Source organism: Giraffa tippelskirchi, chromosome X (assembly GCF_054371585.1).
Source record: "Giraffa tippelskirchi isolate mGirTip1 chromosome X, T2T-mGirTip1v1.2.pri, whole genome shotgun sequence".
NCBI classification, from domain to species: Eukaryota; Metazoa; Chordata; class Mammalia; order Artiodactyla; family Giraffidae; genus Giraffa; species Giraffa tippelskirchi.
This window is the reverse complement of record NC_137289.1, coordinates 92,773,806-92,788,512: the sequence shown is the minus strand read 5'-3', so window position 1 is coordinate 92,788,512 and position 14,707 is coordinate 92,773,806. Positions and strand designations below refer to the sequence as shown.

Here is a 14,707-nt window from a genome sequence, read left to right as displayed (position 1 = left end):
CTCCAAAAAACACTTATACGTGGTTCGCATTCCTGAGATTCTGATGTATCTGGAATTTTTAAAAATTCACGAGGTGATTCTCATGTACAGCCAACTTTGAAAGCCATTGTTTGTTTGTTTTTTTTTTCTGTTTTGGTTCTTCAACTCAGCTTGTGGGATCTGAGTTTCCCAACCAGGGATCAAACCCAGGCCCCCAGCAGTGGAAGTTCAGAGTCCTAACCACTGGGTAGTCAAGGAATTCCTGGAAAATCATTGTTTTAAGGCTCTTTTTGGCTCTTGTACATTTTGGCTGAATATTAGGTGCAGTCAGAAAAAGGACTTTATGTTCCCTCACATTTAGAAGGAACTTGATGAGGGAGTAACTTGGGTCCTACTCATTTTTTCTGGAAAGAATGAGTGATAGTGTGACGTGGGCTGAAGGTGGAATGATTCTTTTAAAACATGTTAAAGCATGTCACTTCCAACCTCAAAATGCATTGATGGCTCTCCCTACTCAATAAAACTAAAGTCCTCATAATGGCCAATGAGGCTTTAGGTGATCTTCCTACCTCCCCATCACCTATTTGATCCCATAATCTACTATTCTTCCTATTCTTCTCTTAACTCAAACCATGCCAACTTCCTTGCTCTTCCTGAAACTAACCTGAAAATGCTCCCACCTTAAGGCCTTTCACACTCACTGTTCCCTTAGTCAGGTATGTGTTCCCCTAGGTATCTACATGGCTGCTTTCCTCACCTTCTTCAGTTCTTTGATCTTATAATATCTTCTTAGTGAGGCTTTTCTAACTACTCTCTTAAAACTTCAACTTCCCACCATATTTCCTATGTCCTTCTCCTGTTTCATTCTTCTCAATAGCACTTATGACCATCTGACACATTTTATATCTTACTTATTTACTTCTTTATTGCTTGTTTCTAACACAACTAAAATGTAAGCACCATGAGATCATGGTCCTGTTGTGTTTAGTACTTCATCCCCCATGCCTAAACAGTGTCTGGCATACAGTAGGGACTAAATAAATATTTGTTGGATGAGTGAATGGTAAACATTTACAAAAAATGGTAACAATCTTTTGGCCTAGTGAAAGGTTTCACAATTGGAAAGGGTTTCATACCAGTTAGCTCAATAGTTTCTTCCAATAACTCTGAGAATAAGCCATGGATTATTATCACCAATTAATGGATTTTTAAAACAGAGGCTTAAAGAGAAAAAATACCTCAAATACACAGAAGAACCATATAAAAAAGATCTTCATGACCCAGATAACCATGATGGTGTGATCACTCACCTAGAGCCAGACATCCTGGAATGTGAAGTCAAGTGGGCCTTAGGAAGTATCACTATGAAAAAAGCTAGTGGAGGTGATGGAATTCCAGTTGAGCTATTTCAAATCCTAAAAGATGATGCTGTGAAAGTTCTGCACTCAGTATGCCAGCAAATTTGGAAAACTCAGCAGTGGCCACAGGACTGGAAAAGGTCAGTTTTCATTCCAAACTCAAAGAAGGGCAATGTCAAAGAATGTTCAAGCTACCACACAATTGTATTCATCTCACACACTAGCAAAGTAATGCTCAAAATTCTCCAAGCCAGGCTTCTAGAGTACGTGAACTGTGAACTTCCAGATTTTCAAGCTGGTTTTAGAAAAGGCAGAGGAACCAGAGATCAAATTGCCAACAAATTGTTGACAATTGTTGATCCATCAAATTGTTGGATCATTGAAAAAGCAAGAGAGTTCCAGAAAAAAAAAATACGCTTTATTGGCTACACCAAAGCCTTTGATTGTGTGGATCATAAGAAACTGTGGAAAATCCCTAAAGAGATGGGAATCAGACCACCTTACCTGCCTCCTGAGAAATTTGTATGCAGGTCAAGAAGCAACAGATAGAACTGGACATGGAACAACAGACTGGTTCCAAATCAGGAAAGGAGTATGTCAAGTCTGTATACTGTCACCCTGTTTATTTAACTTATATGCATTATTTAACTTATTTAACTTATAAAGAGAGTATATGATACGAAATGCTGGGCTGGATGAAGCACAAGCTAAAATCAAGATTGCTGGGAGAAATACCAGTAACCTCAGATATGCAGATGACACCACCCTTATGGCAGAAAGTGAAGAAGAACTAAAGAGCCTCTTGATGAAAATGAAAGAGGAGAGTGAAAAAGTTGGTTTAGAAGTCAACATTCAGAAAACTAAGATCATGGCATCTGCACCCATCACTTCATGACAAATAGATTGGGGAACAATTGAAACAGTGAGAGAGTTTATTTTGGGGGGCTCAAAAATCACTGCAGATGGTGACTGCAGCCATGAAATAAAAAGACGCTTGCTCCTTGGAAGAAAAGTTGTGACCAATCTAGACAGCATATTAAAAAGCAGAGACATTACTTTGCCAACAAAGTCTGTCTAGTCAAAGCTATGGTTTTTCCAGTAGTCGTGAGTGGATGTGACTATAAAGAAAGCTGAACACTGAAGAATTGATGCTTTTGAACTGTGGTGTTGGAGAAGACTCTTGAGAGTCCCTTGGACTGCAAAGAGGTCAAACTAGTCAATCCTAAAGGAAATCAGTCCTGAATATTCATTGAAAGGACTGATGCTGAAGCTGAAACTCCAATACTTTGGCCACCTGATGCGAAGAACTAACTCATTGGAAAAGACTCTGATGCTGGGAATGATTGAAGGCTGGAGGCGAAGGGGACGACAGAGGATGAGATGGTTGGATGGCATCACCGACTCAATGGACATGACTTTGAACAAGCTCTGGGAGTTGGTGATGGACAGGGAAGCTTGGCTTGCTGCAGTCCTTGGGGTTGCAAATAGTCAGACATGACTGAGCAACTGAACTGAACTGAAATTTATTTAACAAAGAAATTTATTTAACTAGCATTAAACAAACCAGGACGCACAGGTAATTGAAGACTTATGATTATGGCATGCTTTCCAAGGTAGTATTAAACTAAAATAGGGAATGGAGGTTCTCCCAGGCTGTCACTTAAATTTACTATTTCCTCAGTATTCTTGTAGGGACAAAAATATTTTCCCAACATTAATCTGTTCTAACCATTAGAACATCTGTTCTAACCATTCTAAAGAATGGCTAGATAGTTTTTCTGCTCAAGCCCTAGGAGATAAGGGCCAGGATAAAGATAGTAGCAATAGGAGCAGAAAGGAAGTGATGTTGGGAGATACAGATCTTACAAGTAAAGTCCATAGGACCTTACAATTACATGGACATGGGAACCGAGAGAAAGACATAAGTCAGAGAAGATTCTAAAGGTTTCTGCCTGGGAAACCAGGATAACCTCGGGATCACAAAGAGTGTGAAAGGGGAGTTCCTTTTAAGTTAAAAAAAAAAAGACAACATACACAGTTTTAAATTATTTTAAGTTTGGAAAGTTGGAGTGAACAAAGGAACATATCAGAGGTGGTGCCCAAAAGGTAGTTAAAATATGTAGAACATAGATTAGGGCTAGAAATAAGTCAAATGGATAAAAATACCAGCTCAGTTCATGGATGCACATCAGAATTATCTGGGGTACTTTAAAATATAGGGATTCCCTGCTGGCTCAGATGGGAAAGAATCTGCCTGCAATGCAGGAGAACTAGGTTTGATCCCTGGGTCCAGAAGATCCCCTGGAGAAGGGGATGGCTATCCACTCTAGTGTTCTTACCTGGAGAATTCCATGGACAGAGGAGCCTGGCAGACAACAGTCCATGGGTCACAAAGAGTTGGATACAACTGAGCAACTAACACTTCCACTTTTAAAACATACGTAAACCTTAGATCAATTAAAAAAAAAAAAAACTTTAGGAAGGTTGAGCAACATTGGCCTAGATAAATCATGACAGAGGCTTAGATGAGCTAAGAAAAATGTAAAGAACGAAACACTAACGGACATCCATATTTGAAGCTGGAAGAAGAAGAATAGCCAGCAGCAACCAAGAAGGGGAATCCAGGGAAGAAAGAATAGAACCTATATGGGATAGTACAGGACAAAGTTTTAAGAAGTAGAAGATAAGCAATAGTGTCAGCTGTTGGTACAGGTAGGTGAAGGAGCATCAGGACTGGAAATGCATTATCTTGTTGGTATGTGACAAAAGTAAATTGTCTTTTAATATTCAAATATATCACAATATATGCATGGGATAGAAATAATTCAGAGACCACAGGTGGTTGTTACAGTTTTTATCAAGTTTCTCTTTTCATTTCCAAAGTGGTTGAAGTATTTCAACTGTTAGTGATAGCCACGTTTGGTCCAGTATTGTTGATTAGTGTATCAACAGAGGAGAATGAAGAGAGCTAGCAAAGTTAAAGATGTCACAACTATTTACCTTGCTTTTTATTCCAGTGTACAGAGCAACAGATAATGACTCAGCAAGAATAAAGATGTTGGGGTAGAAAAGAAAAGAAAATTTTATTAAAAACAATTGTCATTGTACAGATAGAATTAATATCCAGTAGGACAACTTCAATTCAGCCAAAAGCAAATGTTAACCATGTGAGTTAAAATCTTTCTCCTTCAAAACATGTGAAAACACACACATCCACAATAAAAAAGCATAAATCTAAAAAAGACAAACATAACTTAAAAGACTCTAAATTGAGGGAGGGAAAATGATAAAAAATATATAAATATGTGATTAGTGTCTGGAAACTGCTGAAAAAAATTGTTAAGGGGGGGAGAGAACAGTGTAGCTAAGAATACAGTGATATAATTAAGACCAGCCATCTTTGGGCTGATTATGAAAACATATCCAGTTCAGATCAGTTCAGTCACTCAGTCGTGTCTGACTCTTTGCGACCCCATGAACCACAGCACACCAGGCCTCCCTGTCCGTCACCAGCTTCCAGAGTTTACCCAAACTCATGTCCATTCAGTCGGTGATGCCATCCAACCATCTCATCCTCCGTCATCCCCTTCTCCTCCTGCCCTCAATCTTTCCCAGCATATTAGGAAAACATTAATGATTGCAGAAACAGTTTTCACAAGTATGAGCAAGGGTACAAAAACTACCCTGGATGATGTTCAAGGGAAAAATGAGATAATGTATATGAAAGTACTCTGGAAACTCCAAATTGTGCTACACATATGACGGGTTGCTATGAGTGTTGTTTCTATCTCACCCAGAGTTTGGGAGCAAAGGGCATTAAAGAGAGGCCACAGGCCAGACAAACAACCAATACCCCAAACCACTGCTTTTGTTCCCCAGTATCCCTAGCCAAAGTGAGTCACTTTCATGTACTGACCAACACAAGATACCATGAAATTCTAGTATCATTAAAAGTTACTTACATCACCAGCAGTAGGCTTCCCAGGTGGTGCTAGAGATAAAACAAACAAACAAAAAACCCACCTGCCAATGCAGGAGACTTAAGAGACTTGGGTTTGATCCCTGGGTGGGGAAGATCCCCTGGATCTTCAAGGAGGGCGTGGCAACCCACTCAAGTATTCTTGGCTGGAGAATCCCCATGGACAGAGGAGCCTAGCAGGCTACAGTCCATAGGGTCACAAAGAATCAGACACAACTGTAAGGGCTGGCTCAGGAGCGACCGAGAGGAGCTACCCCATGTCCGAGGTCAGGGACGGCGGCCGAGAGGAGCAACCCCACGTCCAAAGAGCAGTGACCGCGTGGGCGCAGGAGGGCCGAGAGGAGCTACTCCACATTCAAGGTCAGGAGGGGCAGCTGTGAGGAGATACTCCTCATCCCAGGTAAGGAGCAGCGGCAACACTTTGCTGGAACAGCCGTGAAGAGATATCCCATGTCCAAGATAAGAGAAACCCAAGTAAGACGGTAGGTGTTGCAAGAAGGCATCAGAGGGCAGATACCCTGAAACCATAATCACAGAAAACTAGCCAATCTGATCACATGGACCACAGCTTTGTCTAACTCAATGAAACTAAGCTATGCTGTGTGGAGCCACCCAAGACAGAGGGGTCATGGTGGAGAGATCTGACAGAATGTAGTCCACTGGAGAAGGGCATGGCAAACCACTTCAGTATTTTTGCCTTGAGAACCCCATGAACAGTATGAAAAGGCAAAATGATAGGATACTGAAAGAGGAACTTTCCAGGTCAGTAGGTGCCCAATATGCTATTGGAGATCAGTGGAGAAATAACTCCAGAAAGAATGAAGGGATGGAGCCAAAGCAAAAACAACACCCAGTTGTGGATGTGACTGGTGATAAAAGCAAGGTCCGATGCTGTAAAGAGCAATATTGCAGAGGAACCTAGAATGTTAGGTCCATAAATTAAGGCAAATTGGAAGTGGTCAAACAGGAGATAGCAAGAGAGAATGTGGACATTCTAGGAATCAGCGAACTAAGATGGACTGGAATGGGTGAACTTAACTCAGATAACCATTATATCTCCTACTGTGGGCAAAAATCTCTTAGAAGAAATGGAGTAGCCAGCATGGTCAACAAAAGAGTCCGAACTGCAGTACTTGGATGCAATCTCAAAAACAACAGAATGATCTCTGTTTGTTTCCAAGGCAAACCATTCAATACCACGGTAATCCAAGCCTATGCCCCAACCAGTAACACTGAAGAAGCTGAACCTGAATGGTTCTATAAAGACCTACAAGACCTTTTAGAACTAACATCCAAAAAAGATGTCCTTTTCATTATAGGGGACAGGAATGCAAAAGTAGGAAGTCAAGAAACACCTGGAATAACAGGCAAATTTGGCCTTGGAGTACAGAATGAAGCAGGGCAAAGGCTAATAGAGTTTTGCCAAGAGAACGCACTGGTCATAGCAAACACCCTCTTCCAACAACACAACAGAAGATTCTACACATGGACATCACCAGATGGTCAACACCGAAATCAGATTGATTATATTCTTTGCAGCCACAGATGGAGAAGCTCTATACAGTCAGCAAAAACAAGACCGAGAGCTGACTGTGGCTCAGATCATGAACTCCTTATTGCCAAATTCAGACTTAAATTGAAGAAAGTAGGGAAAACCACTAGACCATTCATGTATGACCTAAATCAAATCCCTTATGATTATACAGTGGAAGTGAGAAATAGATTTAAGGGACTAGATCTGATAGACAGAGTGTCTGATGAACTATGGATGGAGGTTCATGGCATTGTACAGGAGACAGGGATCAAGACCAGCCTCATGGAAAAGAAATGCAAAAAACCAAAATGGCTGTCTGAGGAGGCCTTACAAATAGCTGTGAAAAGAAGAGAAGTGAAAAGCAAAGGAGAGAAGGAAAGATATTCTCATTTGAATGTAGAATTCCAAAGAATTGCAAGGAGAGATAAGAAATCCTTCCTCAGCGATCAATGCAAAGAAATAGAGGAAAACACAATGGGAAAGACTAGAGATCACTTCAAGAAGATTAGAGATACCAAGGGAACATTTCATGCAAAGAATGGCTCGATAAAGGACAGAAATGGAATGGACCTAACAGAAGCAGAAGATATTAAGAAAAGGTGGCAAGAATACACAGAAGAACTGTACAAAAAAGATCTTGATGACTCAGGTAATCATGATAGTGTGATCACTCACCTAGAGCCAGACATCTTGGAATGTGAAGTCAAGTGGGCGTTAGAAAGCATCACTACGAACAAAGCTAGTGGAGGTGATGGAATTCCAGTTGAGCTATTTCAAATCCTGAAAGATGATGCTGTGAAAGTGCTGCACGTGATATGCCAGCAAATCTGGAAAACTCAGCAGTGGCCACAGGACTGGAGAAGGTCAGTTTTCATTCCAGTCCCAAAAAAGGCAATGCCAAATAATACTCAAACTACCGCACAATTGCACTCATCTCACACACTAGTAAAGTAATGCTCAAAATTCTCCAAGCCAGGCTTCAGCAATACGTGAACCGTGAACTTCCAGATGTTCAAGCTGGTTTTAGAAAAGGCGGAGGAACCAGAGATCAAATTGCCAACATCCACTGGATCATCGAAAAAACAAGAGAGTTCCAGAAAAACATCCATTTCTCCTTTACTGACTATGCCAAAGCCTTTGACTGTGTGGATCACAATAAACTGTGGAGAATTCTGAAAGAGATGGGAATAGCAGACCACTTGACCTGTCTCTTGAGAAACCTGTATGCAGGTCAGGAAGCAACAGTTAGAACTGGACATGGAACAACAGACTGGTTCCAAATAGGAAAAGGAGTATGTCAAGGCTGTATATTGTCACCCTGCTTATTTAACTTATACACAGAATACATCATGAGAAATGCTGGGTGGGAAGAAGCACAAGCTGGAATCAAGATTGCTGGTAGAATTATCAATAACCTCAGCTATGCAGATGACACCACCCTTATAGCAGGAAATGAACAGAAACTAAAAAGTCTCTTGATGAAAGTGAAAGAGGAGAGTGAAAAAGTTGGCTTAAAGCTCAATGTTCAGAAAACTAAGATCATGGCATCTGGTCCCATCACTTCATGGGAAATAGATGGGGAAACAGTGGAAACAGTGTCAGACTTTATTTTGGGGGGCTCCAAAATCACTGCTGATGGTGATTGCAGCCATGAAATTAAAAGACTCTTACTCCTTGGAAGGAAAGTTATGACCGAACTAGATAGCATATTTAAAAGAAGAGACATTACTTTGCCAACAAAGGTCCATCTAGTCAAGGCTATGGTTTTTCCAGTGGTCATGTATCGACGCAAGAGTTGTACGGCAAAGAAAGCTGAGCACTGCAGAATTGATGCTTTTGAACTGTGGTGTTGGTGAAGACTCTTGAGAGTCCTTTGGACTGCAAGGAGATCCAACCAGTCCATCCTAAAGGAGATCAGCCCTGGATGTTCATTGGAAGGACTGATGTTGAAGCTGAAACTCCAATACTTTGGCCACCTCATGTGAAAAGTTGACTCATTGGAAAAGACCCTGATGTTGGGAAGGATTGTGGGCAGGAGGAGAAGGGGACGACAGAAGATGAGATTGCTGGATGGCATCACCGACTCGATGGACATGGTTTTGGGTAAACTCCAGGAGTTGGTGATGGACAGGGAAGCCTGGCGTGCTGCGATTCATGGGGTCGCAAAGAGTCGGACACGACTGAGCGACCGAACTGAACTGAACTGAACTGAACTGAATTGACTGAGCATGCACACACGTGCGTGCATACACACATACACACACACCAGCAGCAATACTAGATGACTTCCCAAGGAATATATGCTCTTGACTGAGTTCTCCCAGCTGAAAACTGGATTTGTGGTATGATTTTTTTACAGGGTTAGGAACTCAATAAAACTCATTCAAGTGCTCCCATTTCTGATTTGTATTATTGTTCTTTGGTCTTGCCCCGTATTCTCTCCACACTGTTCAATTTACCAGACCATCTGGAATAGCTGTATTTCTCTGAAGATGTCAATAAGAACAGTGCTTTTTGTCACAAAGCAATCTCAATTCTATCATATGCATTATTTCTTCCTCACAGGCCAGAAATATCCTAAGGAAACAGACATACAAACTGATAAGCATTTGCAAGCACAGCTCAGGGCTACTTATCCTCACAATATGAGTGGGAGAATCAGTCCATGGAGTGAAGCCTGTCTGTACAGGATGAGATATTGATGCCAAAGTATTGCTTGCCTTTTATTTTTTAGGCTGCCTAAGGAAAAGATAGGTGGCAGGATAGTGGGGAAAAGGTGAAACTGATATAACCCGAAGTTTATGATCTCATATGTAAATGCACATCCTATAAAACAATTTTCAGTATCCTACAATCTTAGAGTTAGATGGAAATTCAAAAGTCATCTTATTCCCAAATGTCTGTTGCTCAATAAACAAATGCCATCCATATCTACTTGAACTCCTTTAGTAATAGTCAGGCATTTCAGTTCATTATTTTTTTTTTCTCATCTTTGGTAACTGGCTAAAACTTGAAACCATCAAATAATTGAAAACATTGTCATGGAATCTCAAAAGGATTCTTTAAGACAACCTAACCTCATTCCCTTGATGATCCAGATGGGAAGACTGAGGCTCCTCTAGAAAGTATAGAACTTCTCCTCATTTACATAGCTGGTCAGTGGCAGAGCCAGGACTAGAATTCAAAGCCTCCAAATTTAGGACCTAGTGTCAAAATTAAAACAAAACAAAACAAAACTGACCTTGGAGTAAGAAAAATCTGGTTTCCAGTTTCTGCTCAGACACTTACTAACTCGATGATCTCTAGCAAGTTTCATTTTCTTTGGGCTTATTTGGCCACCTGTACAATTAAGATCAGAAGACCTGGACCTTCCCTAGGGGTAAGTAGTCAGTAGGATTATGGATTTGAAAGTATGTGGCACATTGTGGGAATTTAAGAAATAATAAATTACAAAGGAACTTGTCACATTCATCCATCATGTTCCTTTTAGTGTTTTCCATCACTTTGAAGGTACCACCACCACCCCGACTTATATAGCTTAAAATCTCAGAGTCTTATTTGACTTGACAGCATGCTACAAGAAAAATGATGGAAGAGTTTTTGACCTGTGAATGAAAGATGAATGAGAATCTGAGGAACTTTGAGGAACTATCATGGAAGAGACTGAGTAGACTTCTCTGAGTGGCCCCAGAGAGAATGAAGCCACTGGAAGCCACAGGAAAACTGAGTTTAGCTTAACAAAAGGAAGAACTTTTGCAGAGTCAAGGCTTTCTATGAAGGGAATGGACTCTCTCAGAGATTAGTAAATACATTCCCTCTGAAAGTATTCAGGCAGATACTAGCAAAGATGTTATAAGGTGTAGTTAATTGGAGTGAAAGAAAAGTATGATTCATAAAAACCTACTATGCATCAGATATCATGCTAGACATTTTACAAGGATTACTTCTTTTAATCCTTTCAACAAACCTATGATATGGATACTATTCTCCCTCTAAACAGTTTTGGAGAAATTCATATTTCTCAGTGGGCTTGCTACTGGTATAATAAGTGGGTAGTAGGAAAGATGATTTGCTGTATCAAACTGGTTGACATGAAATGCAGTAGTACTTCATTTTTTGTGTTCAAAAATCACACTCCCAGGACATATTTCTAAATGTCCCGTGAGTACTGTTTTGATTCTGGTTGGAAATAAGGAATAATTGATATGGTTAGGATCACAAACAGCAGGTAAGTAGCAAACCCAGAACTTTAATAAGCTGTGTCTAACTCAGAAAGTGGAGTGTAACCCTTTCTATTTGTACCATCCACAAAAATGGATGGAATTAGTGGAATACACAAACTTTTAAAGTCTAAACTGCTTCCAAGAGATATTGATTCTCTCATTCTTTTCTCAATCTCATGTAATTTATCAACTTCCAAATTCTGCAGATTCATCTTCTGTGATGTCTTGTTAAATTCATTGCCTCATTTCCATTTCCATAGTCACCACCTCCAGGGTCTCATTCCCTCTCTGCATCTGGTTTATCTACCTCTCATGTTTTCCTATTCCAATTAAGATAACTCATGTTTACCAGATTATTCTTCCTGAAACACAGATTTGTCTTTTTCCTTTAGCTCAGAAACTTTCAATGATTTTCCAAAGTCTGACGAATTAAACAGAAAATCTAGCATTCAAAAGTCTTCCATGGTTTGTCATCAATCTACCATGGCAACATTAACTTCCATTTTCCACCTAATTGTACTCTAAAATCCTGTTCAACTGGTGTTCTTTTCACAAGCCCAGAGCTTCCCTGACTCCAAACAGTTGTTCTTGTTTTTTTCTCTGCTTACATTGCTGTCTCTCTTGTTTCCACCTGTTGAAATCCTATCTGTGTTTCATGGCTCGTCATAAATAATAATAATAGTTAACATTTATAAAGTGCTTATTTTGGTCCAGCCACTGTGCTAAGTGTGTGCAATTATTTCACATGGATTATCTAATTTAATCCTCACAGAAACTTAATAAAGTAAGCTCTATTATTATCTCTGGCTTAGCCTAGATTAAAACAGAACTCAGAGAGGGTGTAGTAATTATGCTTGATCAATGTCACACAAGTTAATAAATGGTAGGGATGGGATTTGAGTTCAAGTAGTCTGGCTTTGCAGCTCTGAAAGGTGCTAAAATGTCAAAAAAAAAAAAAATCCAAAAACCCTTTCTGATTTTCTCTGGCTCATCTAGATGTGATCCTTATCTGACAACATCAAAACATTTTGACAGGATCTTTAAAGCTTATCTTATTTAATTGCTCTTATACCCATGACGAGGTGCCAGTGAGCACAGACTATGTCTTAGGCATATGTCTGTCTCATAGAGTGTGGCACAGCGTAGGTGCTCAGTGAGTCTGTTATGTTGAATTGGAGGTATGCTGGGGTGAAGGAAGGGACTGAAGAATTGTGTAGGGGAAGATGCCGCATACTCTCCTGCCTTAGCCACCCTGCATGGTGTGTTACTGGTCAAAGCTGCCAACATCTGTCTAAATCAGATCTTGCAGTCTCCGCTTCCCCAGCCTAGTTTCCTGGCGAGTCTTTACTTGTCCCCCAGTTCTCACAGCTGCCTCAGCCTTGGCCAATGTTTGAGATAAGGCAGGATCAAAATATCACTGCCCTGGGCTCAGTTTCCAGGAATGGAGGATCAAGTGAAACCCAGCCGGGTGGGTGAGGGTGCAAACTGAAAGCCCCCAAATAGAGCCTGCAAGCTCTTTACACAAGTCCTGACTTGCCCAGGGGCCACGTGGGTAGGCCAGCAGCTCAACTTCCTTCGGGATGCTTTACAAATATGATCCGACTCCTCCCTCCCTGCCCTAAGCTCCTAGACTCTGTCTCTTCCTTATCTCCCAACCGCAGGTAGGGTGGTTGGACGGTCCAGGCATGTTTCCAAAGGACATAGGGGTCCAGTAAAAGCCTACCCAGGGGAACTGGCTCACCAAGGTCATCAGGGTATTAGTGCAGGTCCCTGGCATCTTACACAGCACTTTCTAGATACAGATGGGTGGGTAGACAGACAGCCACAGGACACCTTCCCAGCCGTTCTGACTTTGTAGCACCTTAGCAGGATCATCCTAACATGATCCTGAACTCCCATATCTATGCTCCACAAATCTCAACCACCTTGCCACGCCAGAGAGTGTTCCACACTTACCCTGTAAATGAATGGATGGATGGATCTTGCTCCAGCAACAGAATTCTTGGACAAATGTACCTCAGCGCAGGCCAGATATCCCACCAAGCCCCCACTTCTCAGCCCCCAGCCTCCATACCACACATTCAGTAGATGAAATCCATTACAGTCAAAGCTCTGCTCTGACTCATTTCACATGTGCAGCAACAACAGCCAGAACCTATTCTCTTTCCTTTCATGCTACTGCCTACTTCCCCGCCCCCATGAAGCAGCTATTGGATCACTGGAGTGTCTAGGCGTGGCTACACAAAGAAGTTTCACCTCTGACAGGGAGAGTAGGGGAGGAATTGGGGAAGGGTGGGTGTAGTGAAAAAGCCCCGCCTTTGGCAGGAACTGGAAAGCTCCAGGGACTAAAGCGGGGAGAAAGGGAATAGAAGCAGGAGAGGTTGTGCAGCTGGTTAAGAGCTGTGGTTTCTCGGGAGGACTTGAGTCTGTGGCAGTGTGTCACTTCTGTATATAAGTCTCACTCATTCAAGTCATCCCTTTGGCCACTGCATTATGCTTATTTCCTTACTGTAACTTAATTGTAATCTGTAATAATTTAATTGATAAATTTGCTTGATTGTTTAATGTCTGTCCTTTCCCTTCCACTAATCGGTAAGCATCATGAGCTAACACTTGATAACAACACTTATGCAACACTTGCTATCTTCCAGGCACTCTTCTTAATATTTTACATATATTAACTAATTTAATCTTCATAACTACCCTAGTTTGATCCAAAATTTAGAGATAAGAAAACTGAGGCATAGTCTGATTACCCAATGTCAAACAGCTAATAAGTGACAGGGCTGGGGAGGAGACTGGTATATAGAAGAAGGAATAAATAAATTGACTAGAGAACCAGGGATAAAGGACAAAATGGAAGAGGTCAGAAAGACTTTGAATATGTTGAAGTTGAGTAGCCACAGAGGCCCACAGGATGAAGAAATGTGAGCTGGCAGCAAGAGGACCCTTTAGCCTGGGGGCACTCTCCCACGGACACAGCCTTGCTGTCTTTTATTTTTTAAACACAAGTCCTTTCCAGCTAAGATGGGAACATTCTTCAAGGTCAGAGTTAGGGGACTTTCAACAACCCTAGCCTCAAGAGCTCGAGATCTTTCCTTCCCCTGTTCCCTATAAACCATGCCTCATTTTTTGGTACTTTGTTTTTTATTTTAATTTTTTTTAATTATTGGAGTATAGTTTATTTACAATGTTGTGTTAGTTTCTGTTGTACAGCAAAGTGAATCAGTTATACATATACATATATCCACTCTTTTTTCAGTCTTTTCCCATGTAGGCCATTACAGAGTACTGAATAGAGTTCCCTGTGGAACTCTAATAAGTAGGTCCTTATTAGTTATCTATTTTATATATAGTAGTGTGTATATGTCAATCTCAATCACCCAATTTATCCTTCCCCCCTCTTACACTCTGGTAGCCATAAATTTGTTTTCTACATATGTAATTTTATTTATATTTTGTAGATAAATTAGTGTGTTTCCACTTTTAGATTCTACATATAATTAATATCATATGATATTTGTCTTTCTCTCTCTGACTTAGACTTCACTTAGTAGAACCAAGACTCATTTTAAAACTACTGCCTCTCTGGTATCTTTATTATTCACCTCCCTCCTTATGCCCAACCTTTCTA

The 14,707-nt window shown here is 40.8% G+C and overlaps 1 protein-coding gene across 5 annotated transcripts in view; it reads right to left on the bottom strand.

Annotated features, from left to right (window-relative positions):
- EDA2R (ectodysplasin A2 receptor) overlaps positions 1–13,213 on the bottom strand; it is a 109,065-nt gene extending 95,852 nt beyond the window's left edge. For all 5 annotated transcript variants that reach the window (XR_014075359.1, XM_081563739.1, XM_081563737.1 and 2 more), the window contains exon 1: positions 13,030–13,213. The gene's annotated coding sequence lies outside the window, so the exon portion shown is untranslated. The remainder of the gene's footprint in view (positions 1–13,029) is intronic.
- Positions 13,214–14,707: the final 1,494 nt, after the last annotated feature.